We start from the raw sequence: 14,607 nt of genomic DNA on the forward strand, positions 1-14,607 counted from the left end.
AAAACAAAAACAAAAACAAAAAGCAAACAAAACAAACGGCCTCCAAGTGAGCTGATCGGGGCTTCAAAGCAGGCCTCTTTTCCTGATGGACATCTCTGAGACCTGGCTCTCATGGCCAGTGCTGTGGGTCTCCTTCCATCTGTCACAGCTGGCTGGTCACGTGACCCAGGCCTTTCCCTGCCCTGGAGTTTTCATAGAACTTAGAAGAGCTAACCAGTCTCTTGTTGTTACCTCATCGGCTGTGAAACCCAGGGGCTGCCAGCAAGCAGGTTTGTCCTGTCCCAGAACACACTCTATGTGTGCAGCTGCTAAGAGCTTCTCTCCGGATTGGCTACAAAGTAATCACTCCAACCCCTGAAGCCAAACCGTCCATTAGCTTTGCTGTCCTTGTGCTCCAGAAGATTCCAGGGACAGGACTTGGTCTAAGTAGTTTAACAGTGCCAGGGAGGATGTGAGCAGAAGTGGAGACTCCACAGCCAGAGTTACTCAGACCAGACATGCCATCCAAGCCACATGTGGGAGATGCAGGAGAGAGGGAGCTCACCTCCCTATGTGTCACTTAATATTTACTGAGCACCTCTGTGTCCCTGAAACTCATCCAGGTACTGACAGGACAGGTGTTTTCAAGGCCAGCGAGGTCTCTCTGCTGGTTGTGACATCTTGGTTTTGTTGTTTTGTATTTTAATTTTTTTAGATTTACTTATTCTATTTTATATTCAATGTGTTTTGCTTTCTTTCTTTCTTTGTTTTTGTTTTTTTGTTTTGTTTTGGTTTGGTTTTTTTTGTTTTTTGAGATAGGGTTTCTCTGTGTAGTTTTGGTGCCTGTCCTGATCTCGCTCTGTAGACCAGGCTGGCCTCGAACTCACAGAGATCTGCCTGGCTCTGCCTCCAGAGTGCTGGGATTAAAGGCGTGCGCCACCACCGCCCAGCGACTCCACCCTTCTTCATCTTCAGTTGGAATGTACCGCCTAATCTTATTCTGCCTCACCATTGGCCAAACAGCTTTGTTTATCAACCAATGAGAGCAACACATATTCATAGTGTACAGAAAGACATCCCACATTCAAGTGGTCCTTGGTTCTCGGTTCTATAAGAAAGCAGGCTGAGCAAGTCATAGAGAACAAGCTAGTAAGCAGCATTCCTCCATGGCCAACACTATCTACTGCCTCAAGGTTCCTGCCCTGCTCCAGATCCTGTCTTGACTACTTTCAGTGGTGGACAATTAATGTGGAAAGTGTAAGTAAAATAAATCCTTTCCTCCCCAACTTGCTTTTGGTCATGGTGTTTCATCACAGCAATAGAAACCCTAAGACAGTGCTCTTAACCACTGAGCCATAGTCTTGCCCTTCTCCCCATGTTGTTTGTTTTGTTTTGTTTTGTTTTGTTTTGTTTTGTTTGAGACAGGGTCTCATTATGTAGCCCTGGCTGGCCTGGAACTCCCAGAGATCTTCCTGCCTTTGCCTCCTGAGTGCTGGGCTTAAATTCAAGTACCATCATGGCCTGCCTCATGATGCCTTCTCATACTGAAACAGTAAATCAACAGAGGAGAAAAGGAACAGTTCCCAGTAGCCATGGATACACTCCAACAAAGTAAGACAGATGAACAGGATGAACGTGGCTTCAGCAGAGAGCAGGTGCCATGGATAGGGCAAGGCCTAGCATTTGAGGTGAGGCAGAGAAGGGCCTAGTGGCTGGACCTCTTTTCCTAAAGGCTCCCAGGCAAAAAGGAGTTTGGGAGATTAGAGAAAGTCACTGTGGCTGGGGTACAAGGAGCTCTGCTCAGCCATTTCAGGAAGACATTGGACTGTTACATTTTGTTTTTCAAAGGCTGCTGTTAGCCATTATGTAGAGAATGGAGCATAAGAGGTAAATAATGGCAGCAGGGGCCTGGGGATGCAGCTCAGTGGCAAAATGCTCACCAAAGCAAGGCCCTGGATTAATCCCCAATAACACAGACACACACACACACACACACACACACACACTGGATCTGAGGGAAGAAAACACTGCTGTTTATATAGTTGTTGTTTTAATGAAATTTTAATTCAGTTTCACTCACGGATATGATAGATTTTGATCCTATCCCCCCCATTGCCCTCTTAGCTCTGCCCACTCCCCCTGAACCCCTTCCCCTCCTCCTTCTTCTGTGTGTGCCCTAGTGAGTTTAATTAGTGCTGCTTGCATGGCCATGAGCACCAGGTACACTGGTGGTCCACTTGCACACATGCAAGCAAAGCACCCACACACGTAAAGCAAAAGTAAATAAATCTCAAATGGTAAGAATGGACAAGATGACAAGTGGAGCCTTGAGATATGAGACACACTGTTACTTTTGGGTGGACCTGAGTCCTAACCTCAGTGTCCTGTCCCTAGGGGCCAGTGCTCCAAGATGAATTCAAGTCCTGCTGAAATTCACTCCCATCACTATTTTTAGTGTCCCAGACAAGACTAACAAGGAGATCACATAGATCATTAGGCTTAGACTGCTTAGAATAATGTTCAGAGTTAATCTACCTGCTCCTATAAGCAAGGTCTATTAGTTACTAGAATCAATGAGTTTTATACACAGAAAATATGGCTTCTCCTCTTCCTCCTCCTTTCCTTCTCTTCTTTCTTTTCACCTTCCATTCCCCTCTCCTTCTGTTCCTCCTCCCTTTAGAGACAGGGTCTCCTCCATGTAGCCCAAACTGGCCTTGAACTCAGGATCTTCCTGCCTCTGCCTCTCAAGTGAATAGATTGCAGGTGTGTGTCACCAGGTCTGGCTCTGAACATAGTCCTGGGCAAGGACAGACACTGGGGCTCTTTCCATCCCTTTGCTCTCTGTTGTATTTATGGTTTCTGTGTGTGTGTGTGTGTGTGTGTGTGTGTGTGTGTGTGTGTGTGTGTGAGATGTGAATGGATACATGCCTACTTCATCTCTCTCTCACTCTCTGTTCTAGCTAGAGTCCTCTCCTCTCATTTGTCTCCATTCTCTTAAATTACACATACACATGGCCCATTAGGGCCACTGCATCTTAACTAACACTTCCTTACCAAAACCTCCCATCTCCATCTGCCTTAGCTACTCTAGATTCCCCAAAAGAAAATCTGGTAGCCAAGCCAAACTCATTGTGTTTTCCCTATATTAAAAATTATTTTAATTGTGCATGTGTGTGTATGTGTGTGTGTGTGTGTGTGTGTGTGTGTGTGTGTGTGCACATGTGTGCAGGTTCCCCCGTAGAGGTCAGAAGACGGTGTCAGATTTCCTGAAGCTGTAGTTACAGGTGGTGGACCTGTGAGCTGCCCCGTGTAGGTGCTGGGATCTGAACCCCAGGCTTCTGGTAGAACACTTAGTACTCTTAACCACTGAACCTTTTGTTTGATTTTGGGTTTGTTTTGTTTTTGTTTTTGTTTTTTGAGACAGGGTTTCTCTGTATAGACCCAGCTGTCCTGGAATTCACTCTGTAGACCAGTCTAGCTTTGAACTCACAGAGATCCTCCTGCCTCTGCCTCCTGGGAGCTGGGATTAAAGGCATGCACTAGCAGTGTCCGGCATAGGGAATCTATATCTCTAACAAGTTTCTCCTTAGTGGGCGGTTTCTATCTATCCAGACCCTTCTCTTTTCTCTCCTTTAAGGTTTATGATTTGTTTATGTCTGTGTCAGCATACTTCTGTTCAGATGCCTGATGAGGATGTGGTGTCAGATCCCCAGAAGCCAGACTTACAGGCAGTTGTGAGCCCCTCTGACACTGGGCTCTGGAAACCAAACTCTGGACCACTGCAAAAGCAGCAAGTACACTCACCTCTGAGCCATCTCCAGCCTCTCATCTCACATTTTCATTCTAGGCTACAAGCACTGGCCAGGAATTGGTTTCATTGCTCCTGACATCTCTCCAGAGTATACTGTTATGGCTCAGGAAGCACGTGTGCTGCATGTCAGTCAGAGGCAGCTGGATCTAGGGGCGCCAGTCTCCCAGATATAAACAGATGGACAGGTATGCTGAAGTATCTTTTAGAACAGCCTCCCAATTTGGGGGCAGGTGGCCAGCTCGCTCTTAGGCTGAGGATTTCCTAGCAGTAAGAACTTGTGGCTTGGCTTGTTCTATCCCTCTGATCTCTCAGGTTTTCAAGGTTTTCACCCCAATATCTGGCTCCAGGTTTTTTTTTTATTAATAAGACTTCTTAGCAATTCGTATTACATCTCCTTAGTTCTAAGTGGTTTACATTCTGAAGCAGTTGCCCCCCGCCACTACCCCTTGTTTTGGTGTGTATGATTCTGTGGGGTATGCATATGTGGATGTATACATGTTCAAATATGTGTAGCTGTTCATCAGAGCACATGCCTGTAGAAGCCAGAGGTTGATGCCAAGTGTCTTCCTTGATCACTCTCCACCTGACACGTTAGAACAGGGTTTCTTTTTCGTTTGTTTGTTTGTTTGTTTTTGAGACAGGGTTTCTCTGTGTAGTTTTGGTGCCTGTCCTAGAACTCGCTCTGTAGACCAGGCTGGCCTCAAACTCACAGAGCTCCACCTGCCTCTGCCTTCCAGGTGCTGGGATTAAAGGCATGTGTCACCACCACCCAGCTACAGGGTTTTTTACTTGAATCTGGAACCCACCAATTCTGCTGGCCAGTTTGCTCCTGGGGACCCCCTCTATCCTCATCTAGAGTACTGGGGTGACAGACTAGGCACCACGCCTGCCTGCCAATCATATGAGTTCTCATGTTTCTGCATCCCCGAATTTGCCCTTTGAAAGGTCCTAGTCCTTTTCTGGTATGTGAACAGAAGTAACCAGTGCATAGCATGTCAAAGTCAGAATCCAGAGTGCAAGCTGGGCACACTGGCACCCACTTTTAATTCCAGAACTTGGGAGACAGAATCAAGAGGATCCCTGTGAGTTCAAGGCCAGCCTGGTCTACATAGAGATCCATGACAACTAGGGCTATACAGAGACTACATGGATAGCTACATAGAGAGACCCCATCTCAACAAACCCAAACCAACCAATCACTACCACCACCAGAAACCCAAATAAATAAAACTCTGCACCGGGTGGTGATGGCACACGCCTTTAATCCCAGCACTTGGGAGGCAGAGCCAGATGGGATCTTTGTGAGTTCGAGGCCAGCCTGGTCTACAGAGTGAGATCCAGGAAAGGTGCAAAGCTACACAGAGAAACCCTGTCTCGAAAAAACAAAAACAAAAACAAAACAAAAAAAATTCCATCCAGGGGTGATCATGATCTCTGTTGAGAAGATTTTTTTTCTTTCTTTTTCTTTTTCTTTTTTTTCAGGTAGCTTCATGAAGCTCAGGCTAACCTCCAACTCACTATGTAGCAATGATGCCATTTGACTCCTGATTTCTCCTGCATTCACCTCCCACGTGTGGGGATGACAGAGACACTTGGCTAATATGAAGTATTTGGGCACTTTGCTGACTAAATGCAAGTTCATCTTCTCTTGCTGTGTTAGAGAAATCAGAACACTTCCCCAAACTAATACCCAGCTGAGAGTAATTTTTGCTCTGGTGTTCTCAGGAGGCAAGCAAGGTTTTGCATTTCCGAGCAGACCCCTGAAAGGTCATAAGGACAGGGAATGTTTGTAAAAGCATCTCGAGTGCTTCTGTTCCCAGCCCACAGATCCCCTGGGGACGCTAGACTCTAGTAAGTAAAATAATCCAAGCTGTGGGGGAAACAGCAGGACTTCTTAGGTTGGATGTATCACACCCTGGACATTGCCTCCAAACCAGGGAACTGGGTGCTGTGTTTTGGAGGGTTTTTGTTTTTGTTTTTTGTTTTAATGTATTATCTCTGGGGCTAGAGAGACGGCTCAGCAGTTAAGAGCACTCTGCTATTCCAGAGGTCTTCAGTTCCTAGTACCTGACTCTCACTATCTGATGCCCTCTTCTGGTCTGCAGACATACATGCAGACAAAGTACCTGTATACATTTAGGAAAAAAAAAAAATCTTAAAAAAAATGTCTTTGTGTGTGTGTGTCTGTGTATGCGTGTGTGTGTCTGTCTGTCTGTCTGTGTCTGCCTGTGTATGTGTGTGCCTGTCTGTGTATGTGTGTCTGTCCATCTGTGTGTCTGTGTGTGTGTCTGTGTCTGTGATTGCTTTCTGTTGCTGTGATAAACACCAATACTAAAAGTGCCTTAGGGAGAAAAGTGTTTATTTCATCTTGTACTTCCAGGTAAAGTTCATCACTGAGGGAAGTCTAGGCTAGACTCAGTACAGGATCCTGGAGGCAGGAGCTCATGCAGAGGCCCTGGAGGAGTGCTGCTTACTGGCTTACTCCCCATGGCTTGCTCAGCCTGTTTTCTTATACAACCCAGGACCACATGCCCCGGAGTAGCATTGCTCACAGTAAGCTGACCTCCACGCACAAACCATGACATATACAAATACACACCAAAAATAAATGTTTAATTCCAGCACTTAGGAGGCAGAGGCAGAGGCAGGTGGATCTCTGTGAGTTCTAGGCCAGCCAAGGCTACATGGAGAGACCCCATTGTGGAAGAGAGTACTGGAGGAGAGTCATGTGCCATGGTTACCTTTTAGAGCTTTATTGGGAGAGGAAGCAGAGAGAGAGAGAGAAACAGAGAGAGAGAGAGAGAGAGAGAGAGAGAGAGGGAGAGAAGGACAGCATGGAGGGAAGAGAGCAGAAAGAGAAAAGGGGAGGGATACAGAGGGCCCGCCCGCCTTTTAGGCTGGGCCACATCCTAGGCTGATGATGTAATTAAGGACAGAACCCTTACACCCATCTCAAAAACAAACAAACAAACAAAAAACCCTAAACATTAAAAAATGAGTAAGTTACTAAAATATGTAAAAAAGAAAAAGAAAAAATGAGTAAATAAAAATAAATATGGGCTGGAGAGATGGCTCAGTGGTCAAGAGCACTTGCTGTTCTTCCGGAGGACCTGAGTTCAATTCCCAGTACCCGTGTCTGGTGGCTCACAATCTCTGGTCACTCCAGCTTAGGAAACCAATACTTCCTCCTCCCTTCCACAGATACCCACACATCTTGTCTTTGTTGGTTAAGCGGCGGTGCTCGTGGCTGGCCGCTGCCCGTGGTGGCCATGCTGACAGAGGAGCGTGCTGGAGCAAAGTCACGAGCCATAGTTACTTTTCTAAAGCTTTATTGAGAGAAAGAGAGAGAGAGAGAAAGGACCGTGCCAAGGTGGGAGTACGGGAGGAGAGACAGAGCAGAAAGAGGGAAAGGGTATCACAGAGGCCCACCTGCTGGGACGCCGTTGCAGGCTGGTGATGTAATTAAGGACAGAATCCTTACAGTCTTCTCCTGCCTTCCACAGATACCCACATATATTGTTAGACCAAAGCAGGAGGAATCTACCTTGCAGGTTAAGAGTTCTGTTTGCAGTTAAGAATAAGTTCCTGTCTATGTTTGTGTGACCCTTCTGCACCAGATGTGCTTGATCACAAGTGGGCGGGAGGTATGTGGACAGGAAGTATGTCAGGATACATGCTTGCCACTGATTGGACCTGATGGGAAATGCAGCCAATTATGGGTTTTGCCATTTTAAACCTCTGCAAAGAGTGACTTGTGTGTATTTCCTGGGAGCCTGGGTGTGGACCTGCCCAGAGAGACCATCAACCTGGCCAGTATTTAATTAAAGCTTGCTTTAAAGTTGGCTTTAAAGGTGGTAGTCTTATTCTCTACCGGTGGGATTAACGACATGTAGAACACACATACATATAAAGATAAAACCAAAACTCAATAAATGTAATTGTTCAAGGCCAGGCAGTGTAACTGTTAGTAGAGAGCCTTAGCACCAAATAAACCAGCCACAATGGAATTCATCTGCAACCCCAGAGCTGGGAATTGTTATGCCCAGATCACAGGGACCCCCAAAAGACCACCACAGAGACTGAATCTAGCATGTAAAAGCAAAGAGCCTTTATTCTCTTCAAGCTCCAAGCTTGGTCTCTCTGTCCCATGCAGTGGTGAGAGCAGAGAACTCTGAGCTCAGGCACGGTGGGATTTTTATCATAAGGGTGAGAGGATTTCCAGGGTATCTGTAAAACAAAAAAAAAAAGGTGTGTAGGTGTGTGCTAGACTCAAGGACATCTGGCCACCTTATCTAGTGGTTGGAGTGTTTGGGATGCCAGGTACTTCCTCATCCCTGTGTGGGTCCCTGGGTGGTATCAGCTTAAGGCTTTTCCTGGTATCAGCATTAAGCCTGTCACAGAAGCTGTGTCTAGGCCCCTAAGCCTATCATGGCAGTTGTGTGGTCAAGCTGTTTTGGAACCTCTCCACAGGGATCAGAAGTTCAAGGTCATTCTTGGCTACATAGGGAGTTCAAGGACAGCCTGGGATATCAGAGACCCTGTCTCAAACAACAAATTTTCCTTGAGGCTCATTCAACTTCTCAGTGTTACAAGGGGCTACCTCTTGGAGAAAATCAGAGTGGGGCCAGAGGTGGGGATCCCTCTAGATCTGGTGTGCCGCAAGCTAGCCACTGCAGACGTGGAGAAAGCTGGGTCAGATCCATCAGAAAACTCCTAAACCAGGGCCCCATCCATCATCTCTGAGCCCTGAAGCACTTCCTCTTTTCCTTAGTCTAAGGATCCAAAAAGTACTCAAAGGAAGACCAGAGGAAAAGCATTAGGGCAGCATCTAGTTATAAGATAGCAAGAGCTTCACCTCATCCTTGCCAGGGGCACGTAGGAACTTTAGCTGAGCCTCAGGGGAAAGCCACCGAGAACACGGAAAGGAAGGGAGAGAAGGAAGCTGCAAGAGAGGAAAGCCTAATGAGCAATGAGTGTGCAGAGGGAAAAGGCAGGCTTCCTGAGGGGTGTGTCTTTGGGGAGACCCCACACAAAGCATGACTAGCTTTGAAGATGGTCCTCAGAGCAAGGCAATAAGAGAGATAAGCAGTTAAGCAGGATTAGTGGAGGCTAGAGTGGGCTATAGGGGATAGGATCTGAGGCGTCCCAGGAAAGGAAGAACTAGAAGGTTAAAAAAAAAAAAAGTTGGGGACAGTGAGTGGATGTGGTGGTGCACTCCTTTGATCTCAGCCCTAGGGAGGCCTAGGTCTACACAGCAAGTCCTGGGGATATCTAGAGAGCTCTCATCTCAAAAAGAAAACAGAAAGAAAGAAAAGGAAAAAAGAAAACGGGGGAGAAAGTAGGCCCTGGGCAGAGAAGAAAATAAGCACAAAGAAAATAATTTTTTAAAGATTTATTTATTTATTACAATATACAGTGTTCTGCCTGCTTGTGTCCCTACAGGCCAGAAGTCGCCAGATCTCACTGCAGATGGTTGTGAGCCACTATGTGGGCGCTGGGAATTGAACTCAGGACCTCTAGGAAGAATAGCCAGTGCTCCTAACCTCTGAGTCATCTCTCCAGTCCCCAAAGAAAAGAATTATAACCCATGGTGGTACATACCTGTAACCTAGCACTTGGATTATTTGAGGCCAGCCTGGGCTACACCGTGAGACCCTATGAATCAAAAAACAAAAAGAGACTTTGAAGAGTAAGTGGAACACTGTGTTCTCTCATAGCATTTTACTTTTTTTGATTTTTACTTTTTTTTTTTTTTTTTTTTTTTTTTGAGACAGGGTTTCTCTGTGTAGCCCTGGCTGTCCTGGAACTCACTCTTTAGACCAGGCTGGCCTCCAACTCACAGAGATCCACCTGCTTCTGCCTCCTGAGTCCTGGGACTAAAGGTATGTGCCACCATACACAGCTGTTGTTACTTCTAAAGATTTTTAAAAATTCTAGTGACTTTAGATTTATTTATTTTGTATGTATGAATGTTTTGCCTACATGTATGAAAGTGCACCATGTGTGCACCTGGTGCCTGAGGTCAGAAAAGAGTGTCAGGTCCCCTGGAACTGAAGTCTTAGATGGTTTTATTTTGTTTTTGTTTTTGAGAGAGGATCTTGTGTAGCTGGGGTTGAACTTGAACTCCTGATCCCCCACTTCCATCTTCCAAATTCTAGCATCATAGGTGTGCACCACCATGCCCTACTGCGTATCTTACTTATTTTTATTAAAATCTGAGCATAGTTGAGCAAGGCAGTACATGCCTGTAATCTCAGCACAAATAAATATATAAAAAATACAAGAGATGTAATTAAGGAAAAATTATAGAAATCCAGTTTCTTAGTCACAGTAGCCACATTTCAAGTGCTCACTGGTCACTGTGGTTGGTGACCACCACATTGGACAGCTGGGATAGGAGGAGACATACCAGCATCACAGGAAATGCTTTGAGGATGGCTCTGGTCCAGAAAAGCCTTGTCTGAAACTCTTAGTGGGATTTGAGACAAAGGCCGATTGTTCCCGGGGCAGCTACATCTGGCCAGATGCAGGCACTGTAAACACGCCTCTTCCTGACAGAACTTAGGGAATTCCTTCCTGACACACACCTCCTACACTCAGGAGACAGGGCTCTTACCAGTTTCCTCTGGAATCTGTTTGGGGAGCAAGGGTAAGAAGTGGTTTCTGTTTGTATGGCTTTGGTTTGGGTGTTTTCAGACAGGATCTCATGTAGCCCAGTTGGCCACCAACTCTTCTTCTTCTATTCAGTTACTTAGCTGGCTTGAGGGGACGGTTTCCCCCTGCAGCCCGGACTGGCCTGGTGCTCCATGCAGCGAACACCCCCCTCAAACTCAAAGCAGTATTTGGCCTCAGCCTCCTCAGTGTCAGGATTGTAGATCTGAACCATTCCTCCTTGAAACTCTGTATATAAGGATGACTTTGAACTCCTAATCTTCCTGCCTCCCCGTCCTAAGTGTTGAGGAAGAAATCATGGCTGGCTCAGTCTACACCATCACCCCCTTCCCTGGCCCAGCTTGTTTCTTTCTTTGTTTGTGTGTTGTTGTTTTGAGACAGTCTCATTTATAGCTCACCCTGGCTTCAAAGTCATGGTAAACCTCCTGCCTCAGACTCTTAAGAGCTGGGCTTACAGGCATGAGCTATTGTCAATGTTTTAATCCAATCTGCTTGACGAGCTTTAGAATTGATTTGAGTATTTACTTAGTCCCACCCAACCCCTTCACAGACACATTAGTTACTCCTTCAGAATATCCAATAAGGCTATTTCCTGTTTACCCAAATGTTTACTTATTGCATTAGCAAAATCAAAAAGCTTTATAGCCAACAGAGGAGTCCCTAAGTCTTTGATGAGGCATTTTTGCTAGTAAATAAACCACTACGTCTGGAAATACTTGACTCTAGAGTGTTAAGTGAAATGCTGTTCCATCCCTGTGGGAGCTGTGTCAGAGAGAGTCAGTAGCTAGCCTGGGGAAGAGCCTGCCTGACTGCCACTGTGCTCCCACGAGCCTGGAGTGTCCGGCAGGTCAAGCCCAGCAGGAACAGACATCACATCCAGCTGGCAGCTTGCCTAAAGTTTCTAGGAAAGCTGCCATTGGCTTCCCTCTGGCTTCCCAGAGGACAAGGGTCCTGGGACATTGGGGTATGTTTTGGCACTTGAGGACTACAGAGGAGTACCTGTTTGACACCCAACAGTCAGCTTTGGACGTCATTGATTTAGTTACTCATTACAAGTCTGTAGACAAGAGACAAAATGGAAAGACATACCCTTGTGTAAACAGTCCATCTCTGGGGCTCCTCCCTCTGCCCAGCACCAATCCTCTTTTTGGTGCTATCCCCACCTTTCTGCCAGGTACCTGGACCTCCTTGATGATCTTTAGCAGGAAGTAGAATTATCCATAGCCTATATATGATCCTGCCTATGGGCTGGTCAGCATGGACCTTGAGAACCGAGGAAACAGCCTAACTATATGTTTGAAGCCGGCCAAACTTTTTGCCCTGTGTCCTCACACTTGAACATCTACTGTGAACCTAAAAGAAAACCAGGGCTAAGCGGTAGAGAGCTCACCTAGCACCCACAAGGGCCTGGGTTTGATCTGCAGCATCACATAAAGAGGGTACGTGTGACACCGCATCCAGTCCCCACTGCACGGGCTTTTTATGCTTCCGCGTTTGCGGTTTCTCAGCTGGTTCTACCCAGGAACAGTGGCCCTTCCCAGAGTCCCGAAATGCTGTAGAGTTAAAAGATCACTGAAACTGGACGATCAGCTTGAAGGAAATGAAAGGAAAAACTGAATAACCTCAGCTCACCTACAAGCAAGGAGTCCACAGCAAAAGACAGTGATGAATTCATGGTGTTGCTATCTAAAATTGAGAGATCATCAGAAAAACCATGGAGATAATGAAAAAATTGAGTAGTATACGGGCTTTGGAGAGCAACAGACAACTTGAAGATCTCATTGGCATTTCCCTAGTACCGTGTTACTTAAAAAGAGAAGTGGAGAAAACCAGAGAACTAACGACAAAGTCACAAAGCAAAAACTGTTTGAGAAGAAGAGTTCCCGAATCCCTCCCGGAGAACATCATCTTGACAGCTTTGAACTCTTTAAAGCCATTTTGAACTGAGTACCACCCTTACGTCTGATAACTGTCAATCCACACGGATACTAGTCAACCTGTAAGAATGCAGACCACACTGAAATGAAGAGTCAGTGAAAGTAGACTGTTGTTTACAACCCATCTTCTAAGACAGGAAATGGAGTACTTGTGGATTTTTCTAAATAGGGATAATAAATGAGTCCATTGTGGGAAAAAAAAAAAAAAGAGGGCATGGTGACACACACCTATGATTGCAGCACTCTAGATGTGAGGGCAGCAGCATCAGAAGTTAAAGGTTGAGCTGAGGAGAAGGTTCACTCAGCATCAGGACCTGAGTGTGGATTTCCAACAGGTAAAAAATCTAAGTCTTGGGTATGCACGTGTCATCCCAGGACGGGGGAGGCAAGGATGACAGATACCTGGAGCTCATGGTTCAGCCAGCCTAGTGGAATCAGTGAGCTGCTGGCTCAGCAGGAGACCCTGCCTCAAAAACCAAACCCAACCACCAACAAAATCAGGGGAGAGCAACTGAGGAAGACACCTGAAATCAACTTCTGGCCTACACACACACACACACACACACACACACACACACACACACACACACACACGAAAAGAAGTCCATCTTAGCTTTCTTTCTATCTTTCTTGTCTTTCTGTCTTGTGTGTGTGTGTTTGTGGAGGGGGGTGTTGACACAGGGTTTCTCTGTAATAGCGGTTGCTGTCCTGGAACTCACTCTGTAGACCAGGCTGGCCTTAAACTCAGAGATCCACCTACCTCTGCCTCCTAAGTGCTGGGATTAAAGGTGTGCACCACCACCGCCTTAGTTAGGGTTTCTATTGCTGTGGATAGATGCTATGATCATTGTACCAGACTTTTTCTTTTGTGCTACCAACCAGCTCCCAAACCATGACATAGAGACTTCTTATTAGTTATGAATGCTTGGCCTTATCTTAGCTCTTACTTTAACCTGATTCTCTTTATGTTTTGCCTCAGGGCTTTTTGCCCCTTTTTCTCTATAGCTTACTTTCCTGCTGTCTCCATGTCTGCTGGCAGCTGCTTGGTTTCTGCTCCTGGTGTGTCTCTCTTTCTCCCTTGTTTTCTTCTCCTTCTCTCTCCTTTCTATATTCCTCCTCCTACTCATTCTCTCTGCACGCCAGTTATTAGACCAATTAGATGCCTTAGGCAGGCAAGGTGGAACAAATGTAGCACATCTTTACATTATTAACAATGGTAACAGGAACAAATGCAGCACATCTTTACATTATTAACAAAGGTAACAGGAACAAATGTAGCACATCTTTACATTATTAACAAAGGTAACAGAAACAAATGTAACACATCTTTACATTATTAACAAAGGTAACAGGAACAAATGTAACACACCTTCTCATAGTTAAAGTAATATTACACAGCATATGTGAGAGCCAAAGTTACATTTTAAGTTTTAATTACTATGAAAGAGATTCATGAAACAATGCCTCTGATCTGCAAGCCCCTTGCCCAAGGACAGATAGTTCCTGAAATGCTGGAGGCTGTTGTTTATGGGAGATAACAAGCCACATGCTTTTCATTCCCCTAAACAAGTTTGTTTGGCCCATCTGCACAGATAGGCTTCATCACATGTGGGTGGGAGGTTCACAGGGTGGAGGTACGTCAGGATGTATGCTTGCCCCTGATTGGACCTGATGGGAAATGCAATGAATTATGGGTTTTCCTGTTCAAGCTGCTACAAACTGTGATTCTGGGCCATTTCCCAGGAACCTGGGTATGGACCTGGCCAGATCCCATCCACCCAGCCAGTATTTGCAGCTTGCTTCAAATTTGGCTCTAAACTGTGGCAGTAGTCTTATTCTCGACCGGTGGGATTAACACATAACCAAATGTAACACATCTTTACCTAGTTAAAATAACATTCCACAACAGTCCATGGTAACTCTTACAAGGAGAGATTTAACTGGGGCTGGCTTACAGTTCAGAGGTTTAGTCCATTATCATCATGGAGGGAAGCAGGTTGGCACACAGGCAGACGTGGTGATGGAGAGGTGGCTGAGAGTTCTGCATCTAGATTGGAAGGCAGCAGGAAGAGAGTGAGACACTGGGCCTGGCTTGAGCATCTGAGGCCCCAAAACCCACCCCCAGTGACACACTTCCTCCAACAAGGCCATAACTCCTAATAGTACCACTCCCTATAGGCCTATGGAGGCCTTTTTTTTTTTCAAACC

At 45.8% G+C, this 14,607-nt stretch overlaps 1 pseudogene; it reads left to right on the forward strand.

Annotated features, from left to right (window-relative positions):
* Nucleotides 1-12,066: 12,066 nt before the first annotated feature.
* On the forward strand, nt 12,067-12,409 carry LOC118588318 (annotated as a pseudogene).
* Nucleotides 12,410-14,607: the final 2,198 nt, after the last annotated feature.

Source organism: Onychomys torridus, chromosome 8 (assembly GCF_903995425.1).
Source record: "Onychomys torridus chromosome 8, mOncTor1.1, whole genome shotgun sequence".
Lineage (NCBI taxonomy): Eukaryota > Metazoa > Chordata > Mammalia > Rodentia > Cricetidae > Onychomys > Onychomys torridus.